This window comes from Carassius carassius, chromosome 6 (genome assembly GCF_963082965.1).
Source record: "Carassius carassius chromosome 6, fCarCar2.1, whole genome shotgun sequence".
Lineage (NCBI taxonomy): Eukaryota > Metazoa > Chordata > Actinopteri > Cypriniformes > Cyprinidae > Carassius > Carassius carassius.
In genome coordinates, this window is record NC_081760.1 from 9,033,078 (window position 1) to 9,044,863 (window position 11,786).

The following is an 11,786-nucleotide window of genomic DNA, read 5'->3' on the forward strand; positions in this document are numbered from 1 at the left end:
CAAAAGTGATCAACCAATCAGATTTCAAAGATGGATCTGTAATTTCTTTACAATTTAAGTTTGGTCAAACCCTTCTGAACAATTTATCTAAACAAAAAAAAGAATATGATTAAAAAAATATAGGCCTTCAGTTGCATCTCAATAAATTAGAATGTCGTGGAAAAGTTCATTTATTTCAGTAATTCAACTCAAATTGTGAAACGTGTGTATTAAATAAATTCAATGCACACAGACTGGAGTAGTTTAAGTCTTTGGTTCTTTTAATTGTGATGATTTTGGCTTACATTTAACAAAAACCCAACAATTCACTATCTCAACAAATTAGAATGTGGTGACATGCCAATCAGCTAACCAACTCAAAACACCTGCAAAGGTTTCCTGAGCCTTCAAAATGGTCTTTCAGTTTGGTTCACTAGGCTACACAATCATAGGGATAACTGATCTGACAGTTGTCCAGAAGACAATCATTGACACTGTTCACAAGGAGGGTAAGCCACAAACACTCATTGCCAAAGAAGCTGGCTGTTCACAGAGTGCTGTAAGAGAGGATCAAGGGTGGCTTGTCTCCAAAAATTTCATTGATGAGGGTCATAAAAGCCATCTGTTCTGGACACCTGTACACCCCCCCCCCCTCCCTGTACACCCCAGTGACCTAAATATGAACTTATGAACCTAAGAAGGAAATTTCGGTGGGAGTTGTGTTGGGATCTATGTGCTTTTTAAACTCTGAAATGTGAAATTGTGAAAATGGTATAAGGGAAGTTTTTTTTATTAAGGTTTTAAGTACACAGTGCATTTCAAGAAAAAGGTTATAATCACAGACAGAAATGGAAACAATGTAATGACCGTTTTTGTAGTTGGAAAAGTGTAAAAACGTTGTTAAAGTTGTAACAAATTAAATAAAAAGAAAACTAGGTTACTGGATATTTATCTAAAACAACCAAACAAGTCAAAAACTATCAGATACATTTCGTTAAGCAACACGTGAAGAAGCTGTGAGAGCTTGTAGCATTACAATTTAAAAACTTTTAAGGTTTGTTACCAGTTAGAAAACTAGGTTATAGAGTTTTATAGCATTTGTACTTTACCTCAAACTGAAAAAAGAAGCAAATGTAAAACAGCGATACAAATCAGAAAAGTTGGCGTTTGTCACAATGTTAGAAAAAGTTAAAACAAAAGAAAAAAAGAGGTATCCATTTACGCGGATCTAAAATACATCAGACAAGATACTTGTCAAATCTATGCAGTACTTTACCACTAACTACAATTTAAAAAATCGAGACTGTTACTGACAGAGAGAAAGACTTTAAACAAAAGAAAAAAGATCTCACAGCAAAGTGTTAAGGCATCTCCGTTGAGTCGACCTCACATCACCGCTGACACAGTTAGGCTCAATGAGGCTCGGGAATGCTTCGGAAAAGCCACGCCTACAGCCCTGCCCTCTCTAGCGCTGGAGGCGTGATAGCAGCACCAATTTGGCTGTAACAAGTGTTTAAAAAGACGGTTTTGTTGAAGCTAATTTATCAGTACCTAGTTGTAAAATACGAACTGTGTTTTTGTGAATTGGAAAAATTGGAGAACTATTCTGTAACAATGGCCACGACATCATCACCTAAAACTCCTGGGAAAAGTATTGAATTAGCTATGGGACATCTAATGCTGGCCCCGAGGAAGATAAAACATGGTCCGTGTCTGGCCAATTTCCTCCATGAACCTTTGGACAATGTTAAGCGTGAGTTTCATCTATCAGGTAATCGTATTTGCAGTTATGATTTTGACAAGAGCAACCGCGAGGTCAGACTGAGCACCGTGGACAGTGATGAAAGGGTCACGTACGACACGAGCGAGGATCCTGACCTGTTTTTCACCGTAAAAGATTGGTGTTTATTTTACAATTATGTCTGGCATGATCTAAAAGATGGAGGCGATGATCCTCTATTCATAGGCGAATGGAACGGTGTCACTCCAGGAATGCGTTACAGAGTGCTCGGGGATCACATTAACAAGTATGCTGATGATTATATATATATTCTTTGCAGCGACCACCTCTTGGATTTATATCTGAAGAGGACCATCTTAAATACTATAACATTAAATTTTTGTTTCAGTGGAAAGACGTGCCTGCGTTAGAGGAAATATTTGGAAAGATAGACAAAATGTTTAAGTGGTGCGAGGCGTTTGACAGATACAACAATATAAAAGTGAAACTGTTTCACCCTGAATGGTGTGTGTCAAGCCGGAGAGGGGTTCATGTGGCCCCGCCTACCATCTATAATCATTGAATATGCACGTCAGGGGCCTCTGTGGAAATAGACTTCGAGCGACATTACCACCACCAACATGACTCAAGAAAATACTTCTCCAGCTCCACACTTTGTATGCGATGACAACGCATCCGCACCATGGTCAGCGACGGACAATGACGCCTGACTGAACAAATTCTGTACAGAGCTCGGATACCATAACCTCGCCTTCCTCGCAAAGTACAATCCACCACCTCCCCACGCTGGTCCATCTGGCACAGCAAATTCTGAAAACGTCTCGGACACCGTCGACGGTTGCATCGGGATGATTGGACATAAGATCATTAAAGCTGTTGTCGCCATAATTCTGGAACATCTGGTTGACAGACAGCTGAAGAAAGATTGTTACAGATGTCAGGTCGATCATCCTTCGCAAACACAACATTCATGTCTCTATGAGGCACCTTCGTACTATTTTCTGGGGTGTTTTGAACAACTCTCGCATAAATTGTGTAAACCTGATCTGAAACTCATTCTGGCACAAACCTTGAAACTGTTTGGTTTAACACCGCATCAGCAAAGAATTCAGGGTGTTGTCGATGGCGTTCTGTGTGAGCTCAGAGATGAGATGAACATTGTGGAAGGTCTGGCAGAACTCCGGATGAAACTTGTGTATGAAACTTGCGAGCAGGCCATTCACGACGCTGTTGACAGCTAGAAGAAGAGTACACCTGTTGATTCTGATTAACTGGGGGAACATGGGTAACCTCTGCAGCACAAACTGTCTGGGAAAACTCATATTTAAACAAAGAATTAAGAGTGAAATAACTTATTTATTGTATAAGATTATAGATGATGAGAGTGAATGTTCTGTGGACAATAAACGTTTGATGAAATTAAAAAAACAAATGTTAGCTGTGAGGGGGATGTCGGAGGAGTGGTGTGTTATGACAACTCGGTGCCTCACAAACAGGCATAACCCTCGCATGACTGTTAAAAATATTCTTGAATTTATGCCTGAATGTGAAGAAAATCTTAAAATAGGTAACATTTTATGTCTTTGTACTTATGTAACCGATGTGTGTGTAATGTTGTTGTCAAGAAATGATCCGATAGACGTATATAAAATTATTGACATGCTAGTTGAACATATGATAGAGAACATTTTTTTAATATGTGTGAAATTCCTTCAATATCTAGATGATGTATAATTAGATAATGTACAACCAATCATATTGAACTTGTATGTGTCTTCTGCAACGATTACAAATAAAAAGCTTTTGACTCTAATAACTCTGTCATTGTTTTGTGTAAACAGTAGTGTTGGTAAGATGTCTGAATTAATGAAAAAGGTGTACTACAACCCAGCGCACCCTGGTTCTTTGGGAGGTAAAGAGCGATTAAAACGTGGTGTACTACAGGAATACGGGGTAACACTGAAGGATAAAGAAATATCAGATTGGCTATCATCTCAGGACACTTATACATTACACAAGACAGCACCTATCAAATACAAACGGAATAGAGTGATAGTGTATGGAAAAGATGTACAGTTTCAAGCAGATCTGGTTGACATGTCTGCTTATTCAAAAGAAAACGATGGAATAAATTCGCCTCTATACTCAAAGAAAACCGTATACCTCAAAAGTTACAGACCGATAAAGGTACAGAATTTTTCAACAAACATTTCCAACAACTGATGAAAAAGTATAACATACATCATTTTGCTACAGCAAGTGATGTTAAGGCTTGTTGTGTTGAACGTTTTATCCGCACTATTAAATCATATATGTGGCAGTTTTTAACAGCTATCAATTCAAAGCGTTACTACAATATCTTACAAGATCTTATAGAAGGATATAACGCCAGTTATCACAAAAGTATTAAAATGCGACCGTTGGACGTTAATAAAGAAAATGAGACAGATGTGTTTAATAATCTGTATGGAAAGTTACGTAAAGGAACACCTGTCTTTAAGTATAAAATAGGGGATATAGTTAGAGTTTCAAAAGTTAGAGGAGTATTTTCGAAGGGTTATGAACAGAATTACACTGAGGAATATTTCACTATAGCCGCTCGTATACCACGAAACCCTCCTACAAGATTATGACGGTGATGTTATCGACGGTTGCTTTTATGAAAAAGAATTACAAAAAAATCATTGTGAACCAAGACAAATCATTTAAAATAGAAAAGATTTTAGATCGAAAAAAGAGTGGCCGCAAAGTGCTTTGTCTTGTCAAGTGGCTGGGGTGGCCTACTAAGTTTTCCTCATGGTTACCAGAAAAGGAAATCGTGGACATACAGAATCCATTAAAGTAACAACCGGAGGTGTCATAAGTAACATTTGTGAAAAACTACACCATGAGTGAGGGTGGCTTTTATATCACGCTGCCTTGTAATGCATCTACGGATGTTTACCCTGACAACCGTATCTCAAATTACAAAACGAGACTAGCAAGAAATATGAACCTCAAAGGTCAATGGGAAGTCGGTTTAATCGAATTTTATTATCCTATTTCCTGGTATACATTTAATGAGGAGGATATCGCCTTTATTATTAACACCGACCCTAATATACTGGGATATGATAAGAGGCATTACGAAGAGGACGGTGATGATAATGATATCTACATTAAAGAAAAAAAATCTGCAAAATGTATCTAAAGTGTGCAATACGTTAAAACCGGGTTATTATGAATATGTACTATTTCTGGTTAGAGAAATCAACGCCAACCTTCCACCGAAAGTCACACTTGGTTACGATCACATCAAAAACAGGATATTTCTTAAAGCACCGACAAACACATCTTTGATATTTTATGGGAAGTTGGCTATTATTCTAGGATTAAAGTCTGGTGTGTCTCTAGGAAGTGCAAAACAACAACCCGAAAATAGTTCTGAAGTCAAGCTGACATAAGAGGTGCATCAAGCATCAAGCTGACATAAGAGGTGCATTGTATAGCATGTACATACAGTATACAGTGATATGATCGAATATCAATCAGTAGGTGATTTGTATGTACCGCTACTGAGAACTGTACATATAGACGGTACATCTAATGACAGTGTCAGTCTTAGATTCGACAAGCCGCATTACGTACCTGTGAATAAATCTAATATTACAGATATTTGCATTGAGGTTAAAGACGATCAGAACAAACACGTGCGTTTCACTTATGGTAAAGTTGTAGCTAAACTTCACTTCAGACCGGTGAAATAAGTTTTAGTTTTAGCAAAACTATTACGCAACTATGGACCCCGAGCGATATGTTACATACTACCTGAACCAGGCGGGTAACGGGTTACCAGGGTACGCGGGCGGTCCTGTTTTGTACGGAGCAGGCATAGGTGGCATCTTCAAATCTCTTTTTAGGTCGGCACTACCGCTGTTGAAAAGAGGTTTTAGTATAGTAAAACCACATCTAAAAACTGCTGCTAGAAATATAGCTAGCGATGTTGTGACCAGCGCTCTATCAAGATCGTATAACGACAATAATAATAATAACGGACAAAATGGCAACGGCTTAATGGTGATGTCACGAGGTTCTTTTAAACCACCGCTTTTAGATCTTTATTTCAGTTGTTTCTGTGATGTACTGAAATATAATTACAAGCACTTCATACGTTTCAAAGCCTTTTATCGACAATTACATTACATTTATGCAAAGAGTCAGTATTTGCAGGGTTGGCCCTTCTTTTTCAGGACCTCTGCAATTCGACTGGGCATGCTCTCAATCAACTTCTGGGCCAAATCCTGACTGATAGCAACCCATTCTTTCATAATCACTTCTTGGAGTTTGTCAGAATTAGTGGGTTTTTGTTTGTCCACCCGCCCCTTGAGGATTGACCACAAGTTCTCAATGGGATTAAGATCTGGGGAGTTTCCAGGCCATGGACCCAAAATTTCAACATTCTGGTCCCCGAGTCACTTAGTTATCACTTTTGCCTTATGGCACGGTGCTCCATCGTGCTGGAAAATGCATTGTTCTTCACCAAACTGTTGTTGGATTGTTGGAAGAAGTTGCTGTTGGAGGGTGTTTTGGTACCATTCTTTATTCATGGCTGTGTTTTTGGGCAGAATTGTGAGTGAGCCCACTCCCTTGGATGAGAAGCAACCCCACACATGAATGGTGTCAGGATGCTTTACTGTTGGCATGACACAGGACTGATGGTAGCGCTCACCTTTTCTTCTCCGGACAAGCCTTTTTCCAGATGCCCCAAACAATCGGAAAGAGGCTTCATCGGAGAATATGACTTTGCCCCAGTCCTCAGCAGTCCATTCACTATGCTTTCTGAAGAAGATCAATCTGTCCCTGATGTTTTTTTTTTGGAGAGAAGTGGCTTCTTTGCTGCCCTTCTTGACACCAGGCCATCTTCCAAAAGTCTTGGCCTCACTGTGCGTGCAGATGCGCTCACACCTGCCTGCTGCCATTCCTGAGCAAGCTCTGCACTGGTGGCACTCCGATCCTGCAGCTGAATCCTCTTTAGGAGACGATCCTGGTGCTTGCTGGACTTTCTTGGACGCCCTGAAGCCTTCTTTACAAGAATTGAACCTCTTTCCTTGAAGTTCTTGATAATCCTATAAATTGCTGATTTAGGTGCAATCTTAGTAGCCACAATATCCTTGCCTGTGAAGCCATTTTTATGCAACGCAATGATGGCTGCATGCGTTTCTTTGCAGTTCACCATGGTTAACAATGGAAGAACAATGATTTCAAGCATCACCCTCCTTTTAACATGTCAAGTCTGCCATTCTAATCCAATCAGCCTGACATAATGATCTCCAGCCTTGTGCTCGTCAACATTCTCACCTGAGTTAACAAGACGATTACTGAAATGATCTCAGCAGGTCCTTTAATGACAGCAATGAAATGCAGTGGAAATGTTTTTTTGGGATTAAGTTCATTTTCATGGCAAAGGAGGACTATGCAATTCATCTGATCACTCTTCATAACATTCTGGAGTATATGCAAATTGCTATTATAAAAACTTAAGCAGCAACTTTTCCAATTTCCAATATTTATGTAATTCTCAAAACTTTTGGCCATGACTGTACATAGGGGGATTTGCTGTGTGAAGAAAGCTAAACGTCGCAGTAACAAGCGCGCTGCCCCAAAACGTAACTGGCGTCCCCGCACTAAACGTGTTAAGAAAACCGTCCGTACCAAAAGACTTCAGAACACTATTTTCTAAAGATGGCTCTATTCCATCGCATGTCCGAGGAGTGTATTAAATCAGAGTTAGATTTAGTCACGATCCCCAAGACACAGACGTCCATCGAAAAAAATACTTACGTCGAAATACCACCTCTATCCGCAATAACGATTCATCACCATTAGAATTTTTTATCACTGGCACAGGGGAGGATTATTTGGACCTTAATCATACTCTTTTATACACTAGACTCAAAATAACCGGACTCAACGGTTCTAATATACCGGATGGATCACCTGTTGGTTTAATAAACTATCCGGGAGCATGTATATTCTCACAGGTGGATGTCTCTCTGGGGGATAGTCTGATAACCCAGTGTTCCAGTACCTACCCCTACAGATGTTTGATTGAAACTCTGATTAATTTTGGAAAAGATACACTCTAAAAAGTGTCTTTTCAGCCGGTTTGTTCTACAAAGTTACACCGGGTCACATGGATGCTACTGATCCTGCTGGAGAAAATATGGGGTTAATGAAGAGAGCTGCATTTACCAATGCTAGTAATGTGATAGAATTACTGGCACCCATTCATAGTGACATTTTCTTTCAAGAAAAATGAATGTTGAATGGTGTAGATATAAAAATAAGAATGACAAGAGCTAAAGATGAGTTCTGCCTAATGCGAGATGACGCTGTTGGTTATAAACTCAATATTGAGTCAGCATCTCTTTTTGTCAAAAAAGTTACTGTTTCACCCGGCGTCCGGTTGGGCCATGCTCAGGCGCTTCTAGGCACTACTGCTAAATACCCCATAGACCGTGTGTGTGTGATGAATTTTTCTATCCCAGCCGGTTCTCGCGTATCTAATCATGAAAATCTTTTTCTTTGAACACTACCAAAATTAATCATTTTAGCCATGACCGAAAATTCAGCCTTTTCAGGAGCATATGTTAAAAACGCCTTTGCTTTTAAACATTTTAACCGGGAGTTTTTGGCTTTATATCAAGATGGCGTCCAAATTCCGTCCAAACCGTTTCAACCGGAATATGAGAGTGGATGAGCCGTTAGGGACTTTTATCAACTCGTGACGGCTACCAGAAGACATCTTAAAAATCAACCTCTTGTAATAGATCGTCAGGATTTTCTAAACGGATACATGCTCTACGCCTTTAATTTGTCCCCTGATGAAGATAGTTCGAATCATGTTTCACTAATTAAATCGGGGAATATTAGACTAGAAGCACGATTCAGACAACCTCTCAGACAATCCATAACCATTATCGTATATGCGATTTTTGATTCAATTGTTGAAATATCCAATCGAAGACAGGTGTTAGTGGATTATTACTGAGGTGGAGCGAAAATTAATACGGTTCAACTAACGTCTGTTATGGATAAAATTGATCAAAATACAAGTTTTTTAGGAGTGCTTCCCAGCGATTATCTACCCAAAGTGACCATAAAGAATACTCCGTCTATGCTTATTTTTAACTCGGACCCCTCCACAAAACCGGGGTTGCATTGGTTAGCAATTTACATAACCAAGGATGGTGTGAGCTGTTTTTTTGATACCTTTGGAGGATCTCCAAAAGACCCCCGTTTTCCAAAGACTGTACAAACCTTTTTAAAAAACAATTCTATCTGTGTACAATACTCTTACAAACAGGTTTAAGACTTCACATCAGATTCTTGCGGACAATATTGTGTTTTTTTTCTTTATCACGTCAAAGGGTTAAGATTATGAAAATGTTGTTAAACTGTACCATGATGATCTGATTAAAAATGATAATATGGTTGCACGATTTGTAAAGAGACTGAAACCTTCTCTCTGTGATACATTTAATTGTATTAAGTGTGTACAAAATTGTAAAAGGTGTCTGTAGTATGCCTACAACTGTGCTATTATTTTATGTTTAATAAATAAAAATGCTATGTAATCTTGAATGTATTAACAATATGGTTGTACTGTATAAATAAAGACAATGTATAGACAGACCTCTTTTTCCATCTTTTTTTATTAACATCAAAAACTTAATACATAACACAACACAATTATTTGAAAACATATTTACACACACAAAAAAAAAAAATTAAAAAGATAACCAGGCAGCAGTATCGAGTGAGGGTGAATTAAACAACTGTCCATCAGCGGCAGTAGACTGTGGCATAGTCTTTGACGTGTGCTTTTTACGAACCCCTTTTTTTCATGGGGTTAGTTTCCTTTTAAGGGTTTCAACCATGCGTTTAACCTGCGGATTCGTGATAGTGGAAAAAGGTATATTTAAAGTTGCAAAAGCATCCAGAAATTTATCCCAACCACGCGGTCTGTATTTATCACGGAGCGTGTGAGGCGCCGTTATACTTTTAACCAAATCCAACATGTGTGAACCTACGATTACATTCCCTTTAAATACAAACTCGCCAGAAGTTGTCCATGAAGACACTTGTTTGGCATTAGACATTTTATTCAGAATGAGTTTGAAGTTTTTTAAACTTCTTTGCGGCACATTGTTTAAGATTTCGTTGACAATCTGATCCTCGCTTTCATCATCCGACGGTGCAGCAGCAGGTGCAGTGGCAGGTGCAGCGGCAGGGGCAGTGGTAGGTGCAGTAGCAGTAAAACCTCTGTAAGACACTGGAATAAAGTTTAGCCTTCCCATGCGAATCTAAATCACTCCTCTGCAATACGTTTCTTATAGCTGTATATAAATCGTTCTCCACAGCTTGTTGAATTGTCTCACGAACACCTGTAGTTCTTAATTTATTCATCTGATTCTGAGGGATTAGGTAAAGCTTTTCGGCATATTCCATTCCTAAGGCTGTCTGGATGTTATTAAACTAGTGATAAATGGTATTGCCACACTTAACAGAGGTACAAGAAAACCGCCTCGTTGATTAATCAACCGCTTTTTTCTTTTGATGTTAATCTTTTTACTAGCGGCGTATTTGATCTCTTGTTTTTTTCTTTTTTAACCTCCGGAACTGGTTGGTGTTTAGAGGTATGTTACCGTGAAGTAAGAGCTATCTCACACAGGGATAGAATCAGCTGATCTGACGCTGACTGTAAAATAACGCGGCGTTGTCTCTGTGAAGCCTTATATAATAGTTTTAAAAGAGGTAAGTTTTTACAGAGCCTATCACTCATTTTCACCAACAGTATTTACAGTAGTCTTTTCTGTACATACACCACCTGTTGATCTGAAAACAATCCTGATCTGAGACGAAAATGCTCTGGTGTTTTAGCTTTAAAGTCAATCAAAAGGAATCCGTAAGGTTGATTGGTAGCATCATTATAACACTCCATAAAGAATTTTGTATTTCCTGGGTAAATCTGACGTCCTAAAGTCATTATTTGCATCGAGTCTCTTGGACTCTTGTACAAAATAAGGTAGTGAGTATTGAGGGTGGTAGTCCTGCTGGTTTTACCATGAAAAAACTGATTCTGGGTTATCAATATGATAGAAAATGGTTTATGATGAACATATTGTGTGAAAGCTCGCGAGAGTTCATCGTTTGAAAAGGCTTGAGACATCAGATCGTCACAGATAATCAATACATTGACATGAGGAGTTAATAAAGTTTCATCTGTTAAAGAGTTTGGAATACCTTCAATAAATTTTTTATCATACAATGACAACAGTTCTTCATACAAAGGTTGCCAACAACTGTATAAAAATACAATACTCTCAATTTTTACATTGATCAACTTGTGTGCATTACACAATAAATTTTTTACAAACACAGTCTTCCCGCTTCCGGATGGGCCAGAGATCAAGGCTGAGAAAGGGTATTGCAAACGAAAGTCAAAATCCTCTTCAACATACACATTTTGTGTGCAAGAAATACCATTAGTAGCCATAAGGAAGTGTGGTGTAATCAGGTAGTACCACGCGCTTGTCATATACAACTTTGAATCTTTTGCAAAACTGTTCTATTATGCAACGTGAACTTCTTTTTATTCCGCACAATGGTCTCGAATAATCTTTATCAATAGCTCTGGAGAGCTCGACAGATGTCCAAACTCCTGAAATGACTCTTTCGTCATCACCGTGCTGACACTGACCCTGATAGTGTACCTCAGCACAGGTGCGACACAGTGCAAATAGTAGTTTCCCCTGAGAGGATTTGACAGGCAATATTGGATGCAGTAGTTTACGTGGGGGCAGTACACTGCATTTAATGAGCCCGAAATAAGATTTGACCGGTTCAAAATCTTTTAAAATGATCTCAGGATGTCCAATAGGGTAGGTTTTACACGACTGTACATACGGATATAGAGATGTGAAATCCAGATATGACACGCGCTCGCCCTCGGCAGTCTCATGGTACAAGCGGAGTGCGTTCGTACGACCTCCGTAAAGTGCTTCTCTAGGATTCAGTCTCGCTG